The sequence below is a fragment of the Balaenoptera borealis genome, assembly GCF_965194805.1.
Source record: "Balaenoptera borealis genome assembly, chromosome: 4".
NCBI classification, from domain to species: Eukaryota; Metazoa; Chordata; class Mammalia; order Artiodactyla; family Balaenopteridae; genus Balaenoptera; species Balaenoptera borealis.
In genome coordinates this window covers 34,549,807-34,574,092 of record NC_138861.1, presented here as the reverse complement: position 1 = coordinate 34,574,092, position 24,286 = coordinate 34,549,807, and the positions used below count along the sequence as shown (strand labels likewise).

Below are 24,286 nucleotides of genomic sequence, written 5' to 3'. Positions count from 1 at the left end.
GGCTACCGCAGCGTCACTGGGGATCGTGTGTAAGTCACAGGAGGCTTCCCGGGAGAAGCGGCCGGGAGCGGACGCGTTGGAGGTGGCTACGACTCTACGAGTTCCACCTTCCCATCTCTATCCGTTCTGTCCGAGTCAGGTTACTTGTGAAAGGCCGAGAAAGTTTTATTTAGGTAAAATCTTGTGAATGGGAAAGTTTTGGAAACGCGAGTAGAAGAGCATTTGGGGAGAAAGTAAGGAAAAGAACTCAAAATCCGGATTGAAGGGAAATCGTTTGAGGTCGTGGCTCATTCATCAAGAAATGAGCTAGGGCTCCTAAATGAGATTGCCTTTCTCTTGCGTGTGGTTATTAAAGTAAGGGCTGTACTGGTGGCCGTATACATTTAGAGACGATCCGTTACCTTTAGCAAATATCTTTTTAATGAGCTTTTGTGGCATGTCGAAAATTTATGTTGTCCGAAAAATGGGGGGAGAGTAAGGAAGATGACAGGTGAGAAAAATGAAAGAGTACTCTGAAAATAAAAAAGGTGAAATTTTCACAGTATTTACGTGTAGGCTGACACTGAAGATGGTTTATAATAAAGAAGAATAGATGGAGTCATCATGCTTGTACTCTTTCAAGTTAAATTCCAAAGATTCACCATAAGAATGTAGGCTTTAATTGGAGGCCTTTAAGTTGGAAAATATTGCCTAATTATAGTTCCGTGAAGACTTGACTAATATGATTCTGAAATCAGACGTTAACGGCCTGTAATACAGACGAAACTTTAAAACGGTTCAGTTGAAATGTCCAGTAGAAAAAGGAACAAAATTGTAAGTTGTTTACTTTGCTTAATAGTGTTTTGGTTTTTACCAGTTTACAAAATGGTTACACCAATATATTTAATACATAAGTAAGGATAATCTTGAAAAGAATGGCAGTTTAGACAAGATAGGAGCTGGGTAGAGGAAACTTGAGACCGAGTTAGTTTGCAGGAAGAGATTGAAGATAAAAGAGAAATGAAGTAATTGATGGATCTAAGACAGTCATGCTAGAACACAGGAATAGCTTTGGAACTTTTCCTTTTCCAATAGATGGAAGTAAAACTACAGAGAAAAGTTCGCCTTTACTGGAAATGGTGCCGCGTTGGAAGACAAAAATAAGGTAGAAAGTAAAGCATTAAGAGGACTGAGTGGTAGGATTGTGGATTGGCTGATATCCTGTAACTTAAATGCTGAGATGTAAAATTAACAATACTTAATAACTATCTGTTACATCCTATGTTATGTGACAAGGGAATAACAGAGGAAAGAAAACAATATTTGTTATACTTGTTATATATATTAATATATAGTCTGAGCAAATATTTTTGTTATCTATACTAAGCAAATATATTACACATTCATAAGGAAAAAAGGAGGAAATACTTATGACAAGGCTGTAAATGGTCATGTGGTTATAGTTGATATTTATAACAGCCTTTTCCCACTACTATTTTGTATTCCCTTTGCCTTCAGCAAGTACCTCAGCTGGTTGTAGTTCTTTGCTTGGTGGAGTGACCCAAACCTTCATTCCTGAAGAATCTGGGCCACTACTAGTCCTACCTGGATTGGATTTTGTAGATTTCCATTGATTTTAATCAAAGAGCATGGTAATACTAAAAGATGCCCTAAGGGATCTCTTGTATTCCAGACAATGCATTCCTTATCTCCACTGTATTAATAGTAGAGTTGCTGTCCAATTTCCTCTTGATAGAGAGGATTAATCACCCCAGCCAGCACACTAATTCCCTTCTTTGCATGTTTTTTTAAAAAATAGATCTTTATTGGAGTATAATTGCTTCACAATACTGTGTTAGTTTCTGTTGCACAACAAAGCGAATCAGCCGTGTGCATACACATGTCCCCATATCCCCTCCCTCTTGAGCCTCCCTCCCATCCTCCCTATCCCACCGCTCTAGGTCATCGCAAAGCACCAAGCCGATTTCCCTGTGCTATGCTGCTGCTTCCCATTCTGTAGTGTATATATGTTGATGCTACTCTCACTTTGCCCCAGCTTCACCCTCCCACCCCATGTCCTCAAGTTCATTTTCTATGTCTACCTCTTTATTCCTGCCCTGCAACTAGGTTCATCAGTACTGTTTTTTTTTTTTTAGATTCCATATATATATGCGTTAGCATACAGTATTTGTTTTTCTCTTTTTGACTTACTTCACTCTGTATGACAGACTCTAGGTCCATTCACCTCACTACAAATAACTCAATTTCGTTTCTTTTTATGGCTGAGTAATATTCCATTGTATATATGTGCCACATCTTCTTTATCCATTCATCTGTCGATGGACATTTAGGTTGGTTCCATGTCCTGGCTATTGTAAATAGTGCTGCAATGAACATTGTGGTACATGTCTCTTTTTGAATTATGGTTTTCTCAGGGTATATGGCCAGTAGTGGGATTGCTGGGTCGTATGGTAGTTCTATTTTTAGTTTTTTAAGGAACCTCCATACTGTTCTCCATAGTGGCTGTATCAATTTACATTCCCACCAACAGTGCAAGAGGGTTCCCTTTTCTCCACACCCTCTCCAGCATTTATCGTTTGTAGATTTTTTGATGATAGCCATTCTGACGGGCGTGAGGAGATACCTCATTGTAGTTTTGATTTGCATTTCTCTAATGATTAGTGATATTGAGCATCTTTTCATGTGCCTCTTCACCATCTGTATGTCTTCCTTGGTGAAATGTCTATTTAGGTCTTCTGCCCATTTTTTAACTGGATTGTTTGTTTTTTTGATATTGAGCTCCATGAGCTGTTTGTATATTTTGGAGATTAATCCTTTGTCCGTTGTTTCATTTGCAAATATTTTCTCCCATTCTGAGGGTTGTCTTTTTGTCTTACTTATGGTTTCCTTTGCTGTGCAAAAGCTTTTAAGTTTCATTAGGTCCCATTTGTTTATTTTTATTTCTATTTCCATTACTCTAGGAGGTGGGTCAAAAAAGATCTTGCTGTGGTTTATGTCAAAGAGTGTTTGTCCTATGTTTTCCTCTAAGAGTTTAATAGTGTCTGGTCTTACATTTAAGTCTTTAATGATTTGGAGTTTATTTTTGTGTATGGTGTTAGGTAGTGTCCTAATTTCATTATGTTACATGTAGCTGTCCAGTTTTCCCAGCACCACTTATTGAAGAGGCTGTCTTTTCTCCACTGTATGTTCTTGCCTCCTTTGTCGTAAATTAAGTGCCCATATGTGCATGGGTCTATCTCTGGGCATTCTATCTTGTACTATTGATCTATATTTCTGGTTTTGTGCCAGTACCATACTGTCTTGATTACTGTAGCTTTGTGGTATAGTTTGAAGTCAGGGAGCCTGATTCCTCCAACTCTGTTTTTCTTTTTGAAGATTGCTTTGGCTATTCGGGGTCTTTTGTGTTTCCATACGAATTGTAAAATTTTTTGTTCTAATTCTATGAAGAATGCCATTGGTAGTTTGATAGGGATTGCATTGAATCTGTAGATTGCTTTGGGAAGTATAGTCATTTTCACAATATTGATTCTTCGAATCCAAGAACATGATATATTTCTCTATCTGTTTATGTCATCGTTGATTGCTTTCATCAGTATTTTATAGTTTTCTGAGTACAAGTCTTTCGCCTCCTTAGGCAGGTTTATTCCTAGGTATTTTATTCTTTTTGTTGCAATGGTAAATGAGAGTATTTCCTTAATTTCTCTTTCTTTAATTTTTCGTTGTTGGTGTATATGAATGCCAGAGATTTCTATGCATTAATTTTGTATCCTGCAACCTTACCAAATTCAATGATTAGTTCTCGTAGTTTTCTGGTGGCATCTTTAGGATTTTCTATGTATATTATCATGTCATTGTCAGAAGGTGACAATTTTACTTCTTCTTTTCCAATATTTATTTCTTTAATTTCTTTTTCTTCTCTGATTGCTGTGGCTAGGACTTCCAAAGCTATGTTGAATAAGAGTGGTGAGAGTGGATATCCTTGTTTTGTTCCTGATATTTGTGGAAATGCTTTCAGTTTTTCACCATTGAGTATGATGCTTGCTGTGGGTTTGTCATATATGGCCTTTATTATGTTGAGGTAGGTTCCCTCTATGCCCATTTTCTGGAGAGTTTTTATCATAAATCAGTGTTGAATTTTGTCAGAAGCTTTTTCTGCATCTACTGAGAGGATCATATGGTTTTTATTCCTTAATTTGTTAATGTGACGTATCACATTGATTGATTTGTGTATATTGAAGAATCCTTGCATCCCTGGGATAAATCCCACTTGATCATGGTGTATGATCCTTTTAATGTGCTGTTGGATTCTGTTTGCTGCCATTTTCTTCAGGATTTTTGTATCTATGTTTGTCAGTGATATTGGTCTATAATTTTCTTTTTTTGTGATATCTTTTTCTGGTTTTGTTCTCAGGGTGATGGTGGCTTTGTAGAATAAATTTAGGAGTGTTTCTCCCTCTGCAATTTTTTGGAAGAGTTTGAGAAGGATCAGTGTTAGCTCTTCTCTAAATGTTTGATAGAATTCACCAGTGAAGCCGTCTGGTCCTGGAGTTTTGTTTGTTGGAAGATTTTTAATTACAGTTTCAATTTCATTACTTGTGATAGGTCTGTTTATATTTTCTAATTCTTCCTGGTTCAGTCTTGGAAAGTTGTACCTTTCCAAGAATTTGTCCATTTCCTCATGGTTGTCCATTTTATTGGCATATAGTTGTTTGTAGTAATCTCTTATAATCCTTTGTATTTCTGCAGTGTCAGTTGTGATTTTCCCTTTTTCATTTCTAATTTTATTGATTTGCGTCCTCTCCTTTTTTTTCTTGATGAGTCTGGCTAAGGGTTTATCAATTTTGTTTATCTTTTCAGTGAACCAACTTTTACTTTTATTGATCTTTGCTATTGTTTTCTTCGTTTCTATTTTATTTATTTATGCTCTGATCTTTATGCTTTCTTTCCTTCTACTGACTTTGGGTTTTCTTTGTTCTTCTTTCTCTAGTTGATTTAAGTGTAGGGTTAGATTGTTTATTTGAGATTTTTCTTGTTTCTTGAGCTGAGATTGAATCGCTATGAACTTCCATCTTAGAACTGCTTTTGCTGTGTCCCATAGGTTTTGGGTCGTCGTGTTTTTGTTGTCATTTGTTTCAATGTATTTTTAAATTCTTCTTTGATTTCTTCAGTAATCTCTTGGTTATTTAGTAGTGCACTGTTTAGCCTCCATGTACTTGTGTTTTTTATAGTATTTTTCCTGTAATTGATTTCCAATCTCATAGCATTGTGGTCAGGAAAGATGCTTGATATGATTTCAATTTTCTTAAATTTATTTAGGCTTGATTTGTGACCCAAGATGTGATCTATCCTGGAGAATGTTCCACGTGCACTTGAGAAGAAAGTGTATTCTGCCACTTTTGGGTGGAATGTTTTATAAATATCAATTAGATCTACCTGGTCTATTGTGTCATTTAAAGCTTGTGTTTCCTTATTAATTTTCTGTTTGGATGTTGTGTCCATTGGTGTAAGTGGGGTGTTAAAGTCCCCTACTATTATTGTGTTACTGTCAATTTCTTCTTTCATGGTTGTTAGCATTTGCCATACGTGTTGAGGTGCTCCTGTGTTGGGTGCATAAACATTTATATCTTCTTCTTGGATTGATCCTTTGATCACTATGTAGTGTCCCTCCTTATCTCTTGTAACAGTCTTTATTTTAAAGTCTATTTTATGTGATATGAGTATTGCTACTCCAGCTTTCTTTTGATTTCCATTTGCATGGAATATCTTTTCCATCCCTTCACTTTCGGTCCTTATGTGTCCCTAGGTCTGAAGTGGGTCTCTTGTAAACAGCATATATATGGATCTTGTTTTTGTATCCATTCAGCCCATCTTTGTCTTTTGGTTTGGGCATTTAATCCATTTACATTCAAGGTTATTAAATTCAATATATATGTTCTTATTACCATTTTCTTAATTGTTTTTGGTTTGTTTTTGTGGATCTTTTTCTTCTCTTGTGTTTCCTGCTTAGAGAAGTTTCTTTAGCATTTGTTGTGAAGCTGGTTTGGTGGTGCTGAATTCTCTTAGCTTTTGCTTGTCTGAAAAGCTTTTAACTTCTCCACTGAATCTGAATGAGATCCTTGCTGGGTAGAGTAATCTTGGTTGTAGGTTTTTCTCTTTTATCACTTTAAGTATATCCTGCCACTCCCTTCTGGCCTTCAGAGTTTCTGTTGAAAAATCAGCTGATAACCTTATGGGGATTTCTTTGTATGTTATTTTTTTTTTCCCTTGCTGCTTTTAATATTTTTTCTTTGAATTTAGTTTTTGTTAGTTTGATTAATATGTGTCTTGGTGTGTTTTTCCTAGGGTTTATCCTGTTTGGGACTCTCTGTGCTTCCTGGACTTGGGTGACTATTACTTTTCCCATGTTAGGGAAGTTTTCAGCTATAATCTCTTCAGATATTTTCTCAGACCCTTTCTTTTTCTCTTCTTCTTCTGGAACCCCTCTAGTTTGATTGTTTGTGCGTTTAGTGTTGTCCCAGAGGTCTCTGAGGTGGTCTTCAATTCTTTTCATTCCTTTTTCTTTATTCTACTCATCAGCAGTTATTTCCACCATTTTGTCTTCCAGCTCACTTATTCGTTCTTCTGCCTCAGTTATCCTGTTATTGATTCCTTCTAGTGTATGTTTCTTTTCAGTTATTGTGTTGTTCATCTCTGTTTGTTCTTTAGTTCTTCTAGACCTTTGTTAAACATTTCTTGTATTTTCTCAATCCATGCCTCCATTCTATTTCCAAGATTCTGGATCATCTTTACTGTCATTATCTGAATTCCTTTTTGGGTAGATTGCCTATTTCCTCTTCATTTATTTGGTCTTGTAGGTTTTTACCTTGCTCCTTGATCTGTGACATTTTTTTGCCATCTCATTTTTTTTTTTTTTTTTTTTTTAATGAGTGGGATGGAATCATTGTTGCGTTTCCTGGTGGAAACGTTCTTCTCTTTGAAACTAAGACTTCTAAACCAGCAGAGCATAAGGTCACAGGAACAGGGAGCAAACATTTTGCCAAAAAGGTCACTAGGAGAAATAGTGAGTGGTACCCTCCCATTTCTATCCTTTGGTTTCTGGACCTGTGAATCCTGGCTATGAGAGAAATAGCACCATGTATTGGATGCTGATTCAGAGCATATACAGCATTCTGGAGAACTTTGCTACAGTCCTGCAAGTTCTAGTCACCTAGTGACACCATAACTGAGTCTTCAAAAGGCTATTCCACCATTCTGTCAAGCCATCTGCTTCAGGATGGTGGGATACATGGTAAGATCAGTGAATTTCATGAGCGTGGGTCCATTACCTCACTTCATTTGCTGTGAAGTGAGTTCCTTGATCAGAAGCAATGCTGTGTAGAATACTATGATGGTGGATAAAGTGTTCTGTAAGTTCATGGATGGTAGTTTTGGCAAAAGCATTGTGTGCAGGGAAGACAAATTTATATCCAGAGTACATGTTTATTCCAGTAAGAACAAAATATTCCCCCTTCCATGATGGAAGGAGTCCAGTGTAATCAACCTGCCACCAGGTAGCTGGCTACCACCCAAGGAACTGGTGCCATGGTGTTGGTCACTGCCGTTGACAGGTTGGGCACTCAGCAGTGGCCATAGCCAGGCCTTGGTAAGTGGAAGTCCATGTTGCTGAGCCCATGCATAGCCTCCATCCCTGTCACCATGACCACTTTGTCCATGAGAACATTGGGTGAATACAGGGATGGCTGGGGAAAAAGTGATTCAGTATGTAATCATATGTCTGGCCATTTCTCCTTCCAATGAAAGTGAACAACCAGGTTCACTGCTTGAAGTTCACCCGCTGGGAGGAGTTCCTTCACTACTGTCCTTCAGGGATGTCCCAGAACAAGGGGCTGTAGTGCTATAGCCATCCACTTTTGGGTGGTGCTTGCATATTGTCCAAAATCATCTGTAAACCAGGCCAGAGTCCTCTCTACCTCTGTCAACTGATTTAGGGAACTCCCCATGAGGCCATAGGTGCAGATTTATTTCTCACTGTGGCATGCAAATGTCTTACCATTAAGTCTAGAGTAGTTCCTATTCCAGGTCCATCTTCTGCTCACCAGGTCCAATCCGTATACTGTCATCAATGTAATGGAGCAGTGTGATGTCTTGTGGAAGAGAAAGGCAGTCAAGATACTTGTGAATTAAATTATGATCCCCTAAGTTAGGACTGGAGAGTTTAGTCCCCTGAGACAGGAAAGTGAAGGTGTATTGCTGCTGGCCTTGCTAGCTGGAAACAAACTGCTTCTGGTGGTCCTACCAATAGGTATAGAGAAAAAGCATTTGTCGGATCAGTAGCTGCATACCAGGTACCAGGGAATGTGTTAATTTGCTCAAGCAATGAAACCACATCTGGTAGAGTAACTGTAGTTGGAGTCTCCACCTGGTTAAGCTTACGATAGTCCACGGTCATTCTCCAAGATCCATCTGTCTTCTGAACAGGTTAAACAGGTGAGTTGAATGGGGACGTGGTGGGAATCACCACTCCTGCATCTTTCAAGTCCTTGATTGTGACACTAATCTCTGCAGTCTTTCCAGGAATATGGTAGTGCTTTTGGTTTACTATTTTCCTAGGTAGAGGCAGTTCTAATGGATTCCACTTGGCCTTTTCCACTTGAATAGCCTTCACTACACAGGTCAAGGAACCTTTGTGGGGATTCTGCTAGTTGCTGAGTATATCTGTTCCAATAATTAATTCTGGTATTGGGGAAATAACCACAGAATGGGTTAGGGGACCCACTGGGCTCACTCACTGTGAGACAGACTTGAGCTAAAATTCCATTGATCACCTGACCTCCATACGTTCCTACTCTAACTGGTAGATCACAATGATGTTTTCGATCTCCTGGGATTAGTGTCAGTTCTGAGTCAGAGTCCGGTAGTCCCCCAAATCTCTGAGTATTTCCTTTTGCCCAATCACAGTTACCCTGCCAAAAAGCTGTAGGTTACTTTGGGGAAGGCTGGGAGAAAGAGTAACAGTATACATTTTTGGCAGTTCATCCAAGGGGTTCTGGGTCTACAAACTGGCTCAAGTCTGGGAACTCAGTGAAGGACCATGACTCTTCCTTTCCATGATTCAGGTTAGACTTGTCTTCACTTGGCCTAGAACTTTCCTGCTTATACAGATCAAGTAAGAATTTAGTAGGCTTCCTATCTATTTCATTTCTAGGAACACCATGATCCACTAGCCAATGCCTTAGGTCTACGCAAGTCAGACTTTTCTGATTGCTACGTCTCTGCTGTCCATTATGGTAACCAGAGCACCTTGCCTTTGGCAGTTAAGGGCTGCCACTTGATCCCTGCTCTCTGAGATTCAATCACTTCCATTGCATTTAGGTTTTCCAATTCAGTGACTGCAGTCCCTGCTATAAGGCCTGGCCTATAAAGAAGAGCGATCACAGAGTTCTTCAGAGATGTTGGGGCTCCTCTCACAAGTTTATTTCTCACGGTAGTGGTGAAAGATATGTTTTCTGGACCCTTCCAATATGGATACATAGATCTTAAATGACAAATCCACTCTAACATTCCAATCTCCTTAAGCCTTTGAATCCCTTCCTCCATATTAAACCGAGGCAGGTCTAGCATTTCTACTTTGCCCACTGGTGGATGATTGAGATCACTAAAGGAATTAGTGTAGATGGGAGAAGAGAAATAGCTCTAAGTTGGGCTCTATAATATTAAGATATTTGGAAGACTATGAAGAAACAACAGAAGGGGCTATGAAGAAGCTACTAGCGTGGTGGAAAGAAAACCAAGTATCCTGGTATCCTGCATGAAGAAAGCAATTAGCTACATTATATATTGCTAAATATTATAATAAGATGAGGATTGCTACTGGAATTAACAATGTAAAGATAAGCAGTTGGATGGAGTGGTGTGGTGAGTGTTAAAGCCTGTAGGAGACTGAAGAGAAAATGGGAAAGAAATTGATGACAGCAAGAATAAACAACTCTTTCAAGGAGGTTTGCTAACAAGAAGGGAAAAAATGGGGTGGTAGCTATAACACAGAGCAGGGTAAAGCAAAATTTTAAGAAAAGAGAAAAATCATGTTTGTTCATTAATGGCAAAAAAATCTAGGAAAGGAGAGGAAATTCTTGATACTGGAGAGAGAAGGAAGAATTGCTGAGACAATGCCTTGGAGTAGATGGGAAAGGATCTAGTGCACAAATGGAAGGGTTTCCCTTTGCTAGGAGCATGAACGAGTTCACTCAGTAACGGGAGAGACAGCAGCTGCAGGCAGGTGGGTGAATGTGGTTGTGGGAGTCTGCAGAAATTCTCATCTGATTGTTTCTATTTAATCAGTAAAATAGAAAGCAAGGTCGTCAGTTGAGAGTGAGACTGAAAGAAGAGTTGGAGATTTTAGGAGAGAGGTAAAGCCATGTAATAGTTTTTAGTGTTGAGGAGAATGGAAATAGAATATGATTCCAGGCAGCATTTAGGGCCCATTGAAGTTAGAGGTCATGAATATAAGTGAAACCAGTCAGTCTGTTTATTTGTTTCCTCCAGCCGTGTGTACATGCACAACATGCACAAGTACAACCATAGAATAGGCAGAGAGTTGGACATTACCAGGGTTGTGGTTTAGCCATGTACAGGGAGACAAGAAAAGGGCAGGAGAGTGAAGAGTGTATGCAAAGGAGTGATTATGACTGACCATGCAATTTAAGCTGGGCAAGGACAGAAGTTAAGATATGAGGGGTGGGAGATGAGAAAAAGACGTTAGAATCAATGAACTGTAGGTTCTGGTGGGGTCAGAGGATTGTTGAAATTTTCCAGATTCCAAGTAGAGGTAGTGAGCTGGAAAAATAGGAGATGATAGTCAAAGTGAGATAACCTCAAATTGAGATGATCAAGAGGCAATACAGTCGTCCTTTGGTATATGAGGAGGTTGTTTCCTGGTGCCCTCATGGATACCAAAATCCATGGATGCTAAATCCCTTATGTAAAATGGCATTGGATTTGCATATGTCCTATGCACATCCTGCCATATACTTTAAGTCATCTCTAGATTGCTTATAATGTCTAATACAATGTACAGCTGACCCTTGAGCGTGTGGGAGTTAGGGGCGCTGACCCTTTGTGCAGTGGAAAAATCCATGTTTAACTTTACAGTCAGCCCTCTGTATCCTCGGTTCCACATTCACAGATTCAACCAACCGTGGATCATGCAGTACTGTAGTATTTAGTGAAAAAAACCCACGTATAAGGACCTGCACTGTTCATGTTGTTCAAGGGTCAACTACAAATACTATATAAATACAATGTAAATGGTGTGTAAATAGTTGCCAGTGCGCAGCAAATTCAAGTTTTGCCTTTTGAAACTTTCTGGATTTTTTTTTCCTGAATATTTTTAATTCACGATTGGTTGAATTAGAGGATGTGGAACCCACAGATATGGAGGGCTGACGGTAGTTATTGGGAAAGACGAGGATTGAGGTATGGCCGTGTGAGTAAGTAGCTGAGGTAAGGTGGAGAATAAAAATCAGTGGAGGAGAGGAGGGCAAGGCACTGAGTGGCAATGTATTGGGTAGATCATCTATGTGGACACTGAAGTCCACTGAGAATTATGACAGGAATGCGGTTTGAGACAGTGTCAGGGAGTTAAGAACTAAAATCTCCAAGGAATGGGGTGGAGGGAGACTAGCCTGGGGTTTGTTTGAGAACCGCAGCAGGGAAAGGGAGTTAGTGCTGTCGTTTGATGTCATAAAATGTAAATGGGCAGCTTTATGGAGGAGGGAAGAAGAAGGGTCTGGAAGGAGCTACAGGGAACAGGAATGTCATCCTCTCCACCTCCAGGCTTCGCAGTGGTGGAGTTTGGGAGTTTGGGCTGCAGAGGAGAGGGTTGATCCGGTTTTAAAGCAAAAAGTGAAGGAAATGTTTAGAGAAGGCGATTTTGCTGATGACTGAGTCTCAGAGGGCCCAGTGGATAGTTTTCCGTGCCCGACAAGGATAAGAAACGGGTCAGAAAAGATGTTCAGAGCCTTATAGGAATTAGAGTCCTGAAGATGAGAGTTAACTTTGGCTTTTTGTGGCAACTAAAACCAACAGGCATGAGGTGCATAATGAGATTCATCTTGATGAAAGTCTTTGAAAAAAGCTTTAAGTTCAGAATGGAAACTATAATGAAACAAATGTGCAACCTCAGTGCCTATTCAAGGACAATCTTAGGCTTGGATTAGTCGTGAGTGAAATGCCTGTTGGCCAAATGTCTGCCTTGTAAAGGGTGCAGGGTGGTTTTGGGGGTTAGGAAGGAATCTGAAGACCTTGGAGATAATCAGGGTTTACTATTCATTACCTTCAATTTACATCATACAGCAATTATTGCTGCTATCTCAAAGACTTTCATCATCATAAGAGGATCTTTCTCAAAATCTAGGCAGTAAGTTTCTGCCCTCTTGCCTGAGGGGAGTTGGAATATCAGTATCATCTTGTTGATTTATAGACATTTTACCTGTTGTTACATTCAAACAAAATTTGAAACTTGAAATTTGATGTTTTAAAAATCCCCAAAGATCAAAACAGGCATAAGTGGCTGAACATGAATTCAAAATAAAGAAATGGTGGGAAGATTCCAAACCTAGAAAATGGACATAAATATTTTTAGGCATATTAAAAACTGTAACAGTTTTTCCTATTCTGCCTAAAATAATCAACATGTGATACAGGAAAAAACACTGGGTGGGATTATTAATTTTTATCTAATTCTTATTTTGGTCAACTCACTTTATCTTCTTCCTAAGACTAGATCTGTGTGTCTCTTCTTCGCTTATTTATAACAGGAACTCACAACTATCATTGCTACTTTTGAACACTGAGAGGTGAAAAATTTTCTGGTCAGGGACAACCAAGGCTTTGACTGGCTCAGAGAGGGCCATGTAATCACAGGGTGATGTAAGTAGGAATGAGGTGGAAAGCAAGAAAGTAGATTGGCCGTGGCATGGCTGCAGTTTACTTGTTATGAGATTGGGGTGTTTACAGAGTCTGAAAACTCAAGTTTGCTAAGAAGGGGAGAGGGCTGGAATGGATAATTATGCAGTGTTTGTGTACAGGTTTTGAAGATTTAGATGGAAGGCAGGACAGAGAACTTTATCATTTACTGTTTAGGTTCTTTTTAAAGTTTCTGCTGTGACAATCAGTGTGCAAGACACACTTTGGCTTGGCAAATTGTAGAAGGAATAAAACCAGGGCCTACAAATAGCTACCTCATAATTTTGTTGAAAGAGTAAATTAAATGAAATGTGCAAGGTACAGAGCCCAGTGCTTGGCTTAACTTTCTTAGAAGTTTTCTGGAAATTATCTCATTAGTTTTGGAATGTTTTACAGAAATAAAATAACAACTTCTGGTTGCAAAAAACCTCTGCAGTTATTTAGATGAGCTCTTTAACCTTGTGCTAGCTGTACACATATGTATGTGTGTGTGTGTTTAATCATAGTAGATCTTCCCTGCTGCGGTCCCTTTCCTCAAGTATCACTAACTCATTCTTTCAGATCTCAATTTAAATGTCCTATCTTCAGGGGAAATTTTACCTAACTTCACAAAATAGATCAAGTATTCTATAAAATATCCTCAGAGTATCCCGTATTACTGTCTAACACCTATCACAATTATAATTATTTTTTCTGTAATTTTTGAATGTCTGTCTTCTACCTGAGGAATTAAGTTCTTTGAGGCTAGACATCATGTTTATCTTTCTTCCTGTTCCTTGCCCAGCACCCAGCACAGTGTCTCCCAGTACTCAGCAGTCAGTAATTATTAATAAATTATTAATAATTATTAATGAATCTTGGTTTTAGTAAAAATCCTTTTGGGGATATGCTCATTTGGCATATATCAATATTTTTAAAGAGAAATTTGACAAGAAGTAAGTTCTTTAGTGGTATTATAAATCTTTAGGGATTATTCATGTTAGCTTTCTCTACTGTAACTGGAAAAATATATATATAAAATGTTATATATATTATTATATATATGTTGAAGAGTTTTCTTAAGATGATGTGGACATTGCCAACATGTAGGTTATTAAATGTTTCAAGTAATGTTTTATTGCCTTACTTCTGAGGCTTTGTACATACTCTTTCTCAAAGATGTGTCACCAGAGAATTTTATTGCTTAGATGAAACAAGATGTGAGTCTTTTATAAGCTTCAATGTAGAAGAAATTATTTGTATTTTAGGAAGATAGTGCTTAAGTCAGCTTTAGTTATAAAGCATTTTCACATGAAGAGCAATCTAGAATGTTTATTTGAAGTGGCCCTTTTAGCTCTAAAAAGTAGACTGTTGTGGTAGCAAACAAAGAACCAGAGAATTGGTAACAAAGCAGACCAAATAATCTTTCTGGTTTTTAATATGTTGTATGCTTTTTATTTTCAGTTGCAGATTAGTGAAGAAGAAATATTAACTGTTTTTCAAAACAGACCTAAGTAGATTGACTGTACCTCCCTCTTTTATGTTGTGGCCTTGGGTGAGATACATACTTGGACCTCAGCTTTCCCATCTGCAAAGTGAGAATATCACCTTATTGCCAGGGATGTTCTACGGATTAAATAGTCTAGTGTATATCAGATGTCTCGCAAATAATGGCACACAACAAATACTTCTTTCCCCTCATTGGTGGTGTTAAAGAGAAAAATCACAGGCCCAAAGTGGTGTCACTTGTGCTAACATTTATGATACCAAACCTAGATTTAATATCTAACCTCATTACAGTTTTGCCCTTAATCTTAATCAACCAGTCTGGAATTTTCTGGTCAGCACCAATCTGACCAGAGGTAATCTGCCACTGAGGGCCTTCTTTATGCCCCAGAGGAAGAGAGGCAATCTACATGATAAAACCCTTGTAGTTCCCTTTCCCCCAAAAGATGTCCTCCAACCTAAAATAATCCCCTCCTTTCTTTTGCTAATAGCTCCTTTGCCCCACCCTTCTTCCTGTAAAAAACCCTAATGTATCAATATTGTTTCATCAACTGTAACAAATGTACCACTCTAAGTTATTAATAATAGGGTAAAATTGGAGGTGGAGGAATATGAAAATCCTTTAAACTTTCTGGGGAATTTTTCTGTAAGCCTTAAACTACTCTAAAAAATAAACCATATTTTTAAAACCCAAATGCATTATGAAAGATGTTATTCATCTGTTCTGGGCCCTGGAATCTTTATTATAGGGTCAAGCAGGGTTTTTCAGTTCTGGGATTTGATTTTACCATGCTTGCAAGCTAATAAATTAGCCTGTTACTGTTTCATCAATGCATGAGCATCAGTATGTCTGCATTGGTTCCCCTTGCCCCTCATTTACATGGGGGTACACAGAGGGCCTAGTTGGGAGCCCGCACATGCCGTCAGTTATATTCTAACTGAATTTGGGAATCCACTGTTTTTATAGCAAGCACTAAGCAAGCCTGCTCTTTATTTGTGATGGGTGCATTACCTTATCTCTCAAGATTGCTCTCTGCAAGCACAAATTTCAGAAATGGCCTGGGCAGAGAGTGGTCAGGGCTTTGCTTTCATGGCACACCCTGCAAAAATGTGCAGGATGATAACTGCCCATGGCAGATTGTCTCTCCCAACAGGTCCTTTCAGTTCTGGTGTCTCCAACAATACTTAAGGAAAGAAATTATTCATATGGGGGTTTCTAAAAACAACATACATTTTTATGTACAGTTGACTTGCATATGTGTATAAAATTAAATATGAATTCTTCACAAATGGGATACTGATGTCAATGTCCATTTCCTTCTTAATAAGCATTCTTCTCTGTTCTGCTCCAATCTAGATTTCTTTTTTTTTTTTTTTTTAGCATCTTTATTGGAGTATAATTGCTTTACAATGGTGTGTTAGTTTCTGCTTTATAACAGAGTGAATCAGCTATATATATATACATATATTCCCATATCTCTTCCTTCTTGCGTCTCCCTCCCTCCCATCCTCCCTATCCCACCCCTCTAGGTGGTCACAAAGCACCGATTTTCTTTCAAGTCCTGCTGATCTTACTTTGGAGGGTTCCATTCAAATCTGCCATAGAATGGTGACATTTTTTGTATCAAAACCTTTATAACTGTTTGCAGAAATTTCTTTACCTATGTATCTGAAGTTCCTAGAGCTTACTTTAAATATGGCCTTTTCCTCATTTGGCTGCTGTGTACTTTGTTCTCTTTGCCATGCCCTGTTTTCTTCAAGGCTAGGGTCTACTTCCTTTAGCAGGAAAAATTGCTTCCTGTTTGATACCTAGACTGAAAACAACCACAATGGGCAGGAACATGGCTACCATAATGCTTCCTGGGTAACATTAGATAATCTTCCACCTTCCTGTGTCAGTGCCAGGGACACTGCTGTTTAATTATTTTATTCTCAGTATTGTGTGGCTTGTAAAAATCCATGGAAATATGATTTCATATCCAATCTATGGTGTTGTTATAAAAAAAGAATGTCCTTAATGAATAAAATAAGACTAAATTGAGTGCCCATAGTTTATAACTATCATTTATGTAATAAAGGCTGTGGAATACCAATGCCATTTCTAAATATAATTTCAAATCAAATCAAATCAATACTCTTTTACCCTCCAAAATAATATTTTAGCCATATATGTTAATTATTGCTATTAGCAAAGTTGATAGAGTTAACTTATATCTCTTCTTTTGCTTTGCTTATCCCAACTGTTGTTTATAAGACGGCAATAAGGAGATAAAATAGCTTGTATAATATGAGCACAGAGAGAAAGAAACTCACCAAACCGCTTGCTAATTTTCCTAAAACTCCAGTTTTATTTTACTGTTTCATAACTGACCATCCCTATGCCTCTTTGGGGGGCATCCCAGGGGGGTTGTGCTCGGTGGACTATCAAAGGGTCATTACATGTTGAGAAATGGAGTAAAAATAATAGTTTTTTCTGTTTTTACTTCTCCTGAGGTTAGTAACTCCCTCGGTAGAAGTCACATATATTTAGAAAGTACATTAACATTTTAAGGCCATTTTGGTGCTCGTTAATAAATTATGCTTTCATCATACTAAAATAGCACCTGGATGGACACTCCAGTGGGCTTTCAGTGACAGGGTAGTGTAACAAGGCACTGTTATTTGGACTTAGGAATGAGAGCTCAACTGGAGAGTTAGACTGCCTGGGTGTAAAACCTAGTGCCACAATTTACTAGCTATATGACTTTGGGAAAACTAATCTCCAGGCTTTAGGCTTCTTATATAATGGTAATAAACGTACAACATAGACTTCTTTGATGATTAAAGGAGATAATCCATAGAAGACACTTAAGTGCCTGTCACATAATATTCACTCTATAAATGATAGCTCTTACTCCTTCTTGGCATTATAACAATATATTATTAATAATAGCCAACTTAATGAGTGCTTGCTACAAGCTTGGCACTGCATTTTCACAAGCATTGACTCATTTAATCCTCACCAGTGTCCTCTGTGTTAATCTTAACACAAAAGATTGCATTATCAAGTCAGACAAGAGTCAGAGATTTCACTGGCATCATTGGGTGAAATGATGATTTGGCACAATTAACTTTGCTTCAAGTTTGCCAGGAGGTTTGTCATTAGCATGTTCATAAGGAAATTTAACTAGGTCAACTTCCTTCTTTTCTAGGGGCCTCCCTTCAGTAAAGGGAGAGAATGGATTGTAGAAATAGGCTAGCTAGTTTCTTCCCAGGCAGGCACTGGTATTTCCATTTTAAGGCTGAAGAAATTGGGACACAGAGAGGTTTAGTTAGTTGCTTCAAGTCTAGTAATAATGGAGGCTGAATGAAAAAGATTATGGCTTATGGAATACCCACACACACACGAGGCACTAAATTGTATACAACTAGACTCACATTTAACCAAACTCAATCAAACTCACATTTCATTTCTAAATAACTTAAAATTTGAAAGAATATATTCTGATAGGTACATAAAACATACAAATATACAGTAATGCATTGAGGGAGTATTATACAAACCTGGTCTTCTAGTTTTCCCTTTCTCAGGAATGGCACCACCATCTAGCTATGCAAACCAGAAATATAGGAGTTGTCCAAGACACTTTCCTCCTTTCCTCTTCTTCACCTTCATATCCAATACCCCATAACAAATTCTGTTGTTTTGACCTCCTAAATAAGTCTATAAGTTATTTACTTTGCTCCACTTTTTCTGCCTCCCCTAGTCTAAGTACTATCTTCTGTCTTCTGAACTACCACAATAATAAATTTCCAGGTAAGAAAATAGCCTATACCAGCACACTCTTAAAATATTGTCTCCACACCACTTGCAAACTAATCCTTGAAAATGCAAATCTGATTATGTCATTCCTCTACTTAAATGTATTAAAGCTCCCCATTCTTAAAATAAGAACAGAAGTTTTTATTATGGTCTGTGGGGCACAACAGGTCTAGCTCTCAACTGTATTTCTAGCCTCTGTTCACACTATGCTTCGCCACTTTCTTTGTATTCCACCCACAGTGGCCATTTTGCAAACTCTTCTAATTTCAGTGTTTCATCCTTTCAAATAGTTTTTGCATATGCTTTTCCCTTTGTTTCCTCCCCCTTTTGCTTGGTGGTTCTTAAAATTTGCCCTACTGACCTTAGTTCAGTTATTTTTTTCGTCAATGAAGCCTTCTCTCACCTGTTTGACAAAGCCAAACTCCCCAGTTCTAAAGCATGGACTTTAGGTAATTTCACTGAAAAACAGTTAACTTAGAGTCAGTTCCGTGAATTACAGATTTGCTAGAAACAAAGTTGGCAAAAGCCAACTTACAGGAGACCAGTTCATCACCCTGGTCTAGGGTGGTTCTCTGCAGCAATCTTTCTGGAAGAGGCTTAAGTCTAAAGACAGTAAACTGCATTTAAGGAGAAGCCCACCATTTGCTTACATTGGAGTACTGGATCATTGGGCTTTAGAGAAGGACTTGGCATCTAAAATGTGAAAACATGAAATTGATATCCAGCCCAGACAGACTGTCAAATTTGGAGTTAAAGAGCCGTCATGAAAGGACTGCATTGCAACGTCTGTGAAATGAAGTCTTCGAAAAATCCTTAATAATTCAGTAAATTAGTCATTTGATGAAATGATAATTTGGCAGACTACTTTTTGTCAAATTGGTTTTCTAGCAATTGGTTTTTGGTGAACTAGCTTTCAGTGATTTGTCTGTTAGGGAATTCAGTGAATCAGTCATTTGGAAAATTGACTTTTGGCAAATTGGCTTTCTGCAAATTGATTTTTGGCAAATTGGCCTTCTTACAGCATCATGTAACTCACCTTGCAACATTTTTCATACTTAATGTTTTCCATTTGTTTTATGATTATTGGATTGGTGGTGCTCTCCCCCACTGTATGTAGGCATCACCAGGGGAGGGGCTATATCTGTTTTCATTCACCGTTTTATTCTTAGCTCCTGGCACAGTGTCTGGCACATAGTAAGTACTCAATAAATATATGTACAATGAATTACAAAATAACACATTGCTATAGATCAAAATGGAATAAAAATGGATATTGGGCATTACTCAGTGGGGCTTTATTACCAAATATCTAGATGAACTGATTATGAGGCAGTTGCTTTTATTTTTTTATTTTTTAAAATTTTTATTGGGGTATAATTGATTTACAATGTTGTGTTAGTTTCATGTGTACAGCAAAGTGAATCTGTTATACAAATACATATATCCACTCTTTTTCAGAGGCAGTCACTTTTAGACAAGTGCCTATAGGAATGCTGTATGTATAAGATGGTACCGTTTTAGCTTAGCAATAGTAATAGCTAACCTTTATATATCACTAACTTCACAGCACACTTTATAGTGATTAACTCATTTCGTCCTTGCCACAATTCATGGGATAGATTACTACTGTTATCCTCATCTTATAGATGAGGAAGCTGACACATAGAGAGGATAAGAAACTTGCCCAGTGTCACACACCTGCTTGAACATAGGCAGTCTGGCTCCAGCACTAGCCAGTATATTGCAGTTTTCTTGACTGAAATTTTGGTCAAAGTTAGGTGATGAGCAATGAGCAGTTTGTAACTTTGAATATTTCTTAGGATAGGCATGGAGCAATGAATAGGTTATAAGAAAGGAAGAGTATTTCGGGTGTAGTTACTAATGTGATCTAAGAATTTTGAAAAGTGTCATGGAGGGTAATGTTTGACGATGGGCTAAGTGATGGCTGGACACAATAGGAGAAGGGGGATTTTTAAGGTCCTTTGTATCTCCATCGGCCTCCTGAAATCTCCCCAAACATGCAGCATATATAAAAACAGGGTGCTTGCTTTGTATGCACAGCATCAATGCAAAAAATCCCTCTATTTACTGGAACCAAAACAGTGTCCTTGCTATGCAAATTCAGCTTCAAGACAATTTTTCTAACGTCTCTTTCTTACCAGATTTTTGCCCCTAGTTCCTTCTATATAGAAATTCTGGAGCTGACTCCAGTTCTTATAGGGTCACCTGGGTAGGAATGAAAGCAGCAGGGGTGGGAAATGGATCAGTGATAACTATGGACTGCAGGGAGTGAAATTAAGTAATTCATGGAGGCCTTGTCATCATTATTAAAATAGTAATACAAAGCATGACCTTGCTCTTCCGAAAGATAGAGAGAATGAGAACTTATTGCTTCAATGTAAGCCTTCATATCTATCATTTGGTGGGGAGGGGTACTTTGTATATATACTACATTTAATTTTTACAACTTTACAAGTGAAGTATTATTCTTCCTATTTTCCAGATGATGAAACATTCAGGGTGAGAAATTTTCCCAAGGACATATGTCTAGTAAGTGATCTTGGGATTCTAACCAAGATCTGCCTTATTTCAAACTTCATGTAATTTGCACTACACCACACTGCCCTTGTAGGATATTGTAAGGTAGAGACAATAATGATGGTGTTGATAATTGGATGTTTGTTCTCAAGCACCTATTGCACAGAATGTGAAGAAAAGCAAAGTTTATGCTAAAGAATGAGTGTTGGTGAATGTTACAAAGGAAAGACTTAGATGCCTTGATGAATAGAGCCTGTTTAACTAAATGGAGTAATATGTTACTGCAGCCATCTGTCAAAACATAACAGCAATATATTGGTGGTACAGTCATCTTTGGTTTGAAAATAGGACTGACTGAGAGGCTGTTCTTGAGATCATGCCATTGAATTTACCTCCAGAAATTGGGCATATGCTTGAAAGAGCCTTGATACATCAAATGAAAGAGAAACTACTGCTTCTTTCAAGGTTTCTTTTCTCAGTAAGATGAAAATGTTGATTATTGCTAAGGATTTTTCTGAAGAATATAATAGCTGTAGGCCAAAATTGAAAAGTTCAAAATGATTCATGCAATCTCAGAAAGTTTCATCAGTAGTTTTAATTGGCTTTGTAGGGAATTGTTAATCTCATCAAATTCTACAGAGGAAACAGGAATGAATTCATGTATATTTCTTTCATCACATTATGCTTGCTGTTTTTCTCCTATTGCCACCTGTGGGAACTGCTGTTGTTAGGGTAAAAGTTAAATATGTTATTAGACCTATTCATTGTTACAATTTATTTTGAGTTAAATACCAGTTTTTTTTTTATATGTGCTAAAAGCCAGACTGCCACAAAAAAGAAACTTTTTTTTTAGTTTATTTATTTATTTACTTTTAACATTTTATTTATTTTTGGCTGTGTTGGGTCTTCGTTGCTACACGCAGGCTTTCTCTAGCTGCGGTGAGCGGGGGCTACTCTTTCGTTGTGGTGCGTGGGCTTCTCATTGCGGTGGCTTCTCTTGTTGCAGAGCATGGGCTCTAGGGTGCTCAGGCTTCAGGAGTTGTGGTGCGCAGGCTCAGTAGTTGTGGCTCGCGGGCTCTAGAGTGCAGGCTCAGTAGTTGTGGCGCACGGGCTTAGTTGTTCTGAGGCATGTGGGATCTTCCCGGCTCAGGGCTCGAACCTGTGTCCCCTGCATTGGCAGGTGGATTCTTAGCCACTGCACCACCAGGGAAGTCCAAACATAAACTTCTTTAGATCTGTGCACTTTTTTTTTTTTTTTAAACATCTTTATTGAAGTATAATTGCTTTACAATGGTGTGTTAGTTTCTGCTTTATAACAAAGTGAATCAGTTATACATATACATATGTTCCCATATCTCTTCCCTCTTGCATCTCCCTCCCTCCCACCCTCCCTATCCCACCCCTCTAGGTGGTCACAAAGCACCGAGCTGATCTCCCTGTGCTATGCGGCTGCTTCCCACTAGCTATCTATTTTACATTTGGTAGTGTATATATGTCCATGACACTCTCTCACCCTGTCAGATCTGTGCACTTTTAAAATTCTAGACAGAGCTAAGGAAATTATAAATTTGGGTTCCAATATTTTAGAAAGAATCTGATGCATTATTTGCTAACATATTTTTTGGAAATAAGACTCTTGTAGTTTGGATAGAGGCATAATTTTGAAAACTATCTTTCTTTTTAGAATTGTCTCTGGTCTTTAGCCATTTTACAAATTCTCTGAACAAGTTACCTTCTCAACTCTTCAAATACATGCACACGATCACTTAAATTTGTGATCAGAACTTGTGTGATGATATGGAAAGTCTGCCTTTTAACTATTTTTTTGGCATAATATCAGCAAAAGTTGTACATTTCCTTTGATCTCTGTATGAATAATGCTGCTTCATTGATTTTGTGGTTTCATCTGTGAAGGAACTAATGGTTGATCTCACTATCTCTATCTTCTATAACTTTTTAATAACATAGCTCAAGATGGGATTATATGACAGATGACATTACTTACAAAGAAAGCAGTAATGAAGACATCAGTTATTCCATAAGGTTTGGTTTGCTGCAGAATCTTATAAAAGCACAGCTGACTCAACTACAAAAAAATGTGATGTTCTGAGTATTTCTTCCTTCTGGCAATTTCGAGGTGAAAATCAAGAGATTAGCATTGTCTTGTTTGTTTAAAGAGTGAACAATATTAATTCTGTAAGTGTGTTTGACTAAAAATGTGGTTAAATAAATAATAGAGAACGCTGCTTCACGTGATTTTTTTTCAGGGCATGGTAAAATGTTGATTAAATTTCTTTCAGGTTGTTGACAATTCAGAGTTTTAAAAATGCTTATCAAAAATTCGGTGTTACCTAGCTATTCTTAGTGGGCTTCCTTTGGTATTGAAGATAGTTGTAAACATTCACCTCCTTTATGTTTTGGACAATTAACAAAGAATCAGGAACTAGAATCTTGTAATAGGTGACCTTAACCACTTACTTTGGCCAAGCTTAATAGGTATGAATAGAATTTGCTGTGGAGGAAGTTTGCTAGTATTTTGTAAGTGCGATTTGTGTTTGAAAGTTGATTACAAGTCCTTGTCTTTTCCATTGAGCCGATACTAATTTTCAGGTAGATCCAATCTGGGGAGACTTTTCCCCACCATATGTGATTGACTCAAAGACTATGCACCATTCACTGCCCAATTCACTGCATTTCTATTCTAGGCTAATATGTTTTAGATCAGATTCTTGGGTAGTGGTATGAAGAATGGGCTGATGAGACACAAAATAAGACATAAGGAGACCGGGTAGGATGCTATTGCTGACTGGTTAGGATGCTAGCCAAGAAAGGACAGAGGTTTGAACAAATATAATGTCAATAGGGGTGATGTTAATAAAATAATCTTTATTTATTGAATGCTTTCTATGTGCTAGGCACAGTGCTATGTACTGTGCCTGGATTGTTGCATTTAGTACTCACCATGTCCCTATGAGGTAGGTTCTATCCCCATATTACAGAGGAGAAAAATGAGGTCTAGAGAGGCTAAGCAACTTATGTTTACGTTATGCAGTCAGGAAGTGGTATAGTTGCGATTTGGCTCCAGAGCCTGGGCACACAACCACCATACAGCAGACAGAAATATTTAAGAGGTAGAATTTAGCAACTGCTTAGAAGCAGAGAGGATAATGATGGGGAGCTAAGGTGTAACTCTTTGGGCTCTGGATTGGACACCCTAGTTAGTGACATTGCTTCTCTCCAGGTCAGGGAATACAGAATGAGGAACACGTTTGGAAGATTAGGGAGTTCTGGACATCTTGAATTTGAGGTGCCTTTGAGACACATCAAGAGAGGTCAAATAGGTTATGTGGCTCAGGAGATCTAGCAGGAATCTGGGTCAGAGTGCTTGGCACGAGGCCTGGCACAGAAGAACTGTCAACGAATATTTGTTGGGTAAAATGACAGATGGAGAGGCAGAGGGAGAGAGAGAATGAGAGAGAGAGAGAGGGAGAAAGAGAT

The 24,286-nt window shown here is 38.1% G+C and overlaps 2 long non-coding RNA genes across 2 annotated transcripts in view; one reads left to right on the top strand and one right to left on the bottom strand.

Moving 5' to 3' along the window:
• Positions 1-24,286, bottom strand: part of LOC309627831 — a 190,789-nt gene that overhangs the window by 52,986 nt on the left and 113,517 nt on the right. The window lies entirely within an intron of this gene.
• LOC309627827 lies at positions 59-22,824 on the top strand. The gene is made up of 3 exons (XR_014243978.1): positions 59-173; positions 1,075-1,144; positions 22,757-22,824. It is a non-coding gene; the product is annotated as an uncharacterized lncRNA (long non-coding RNA).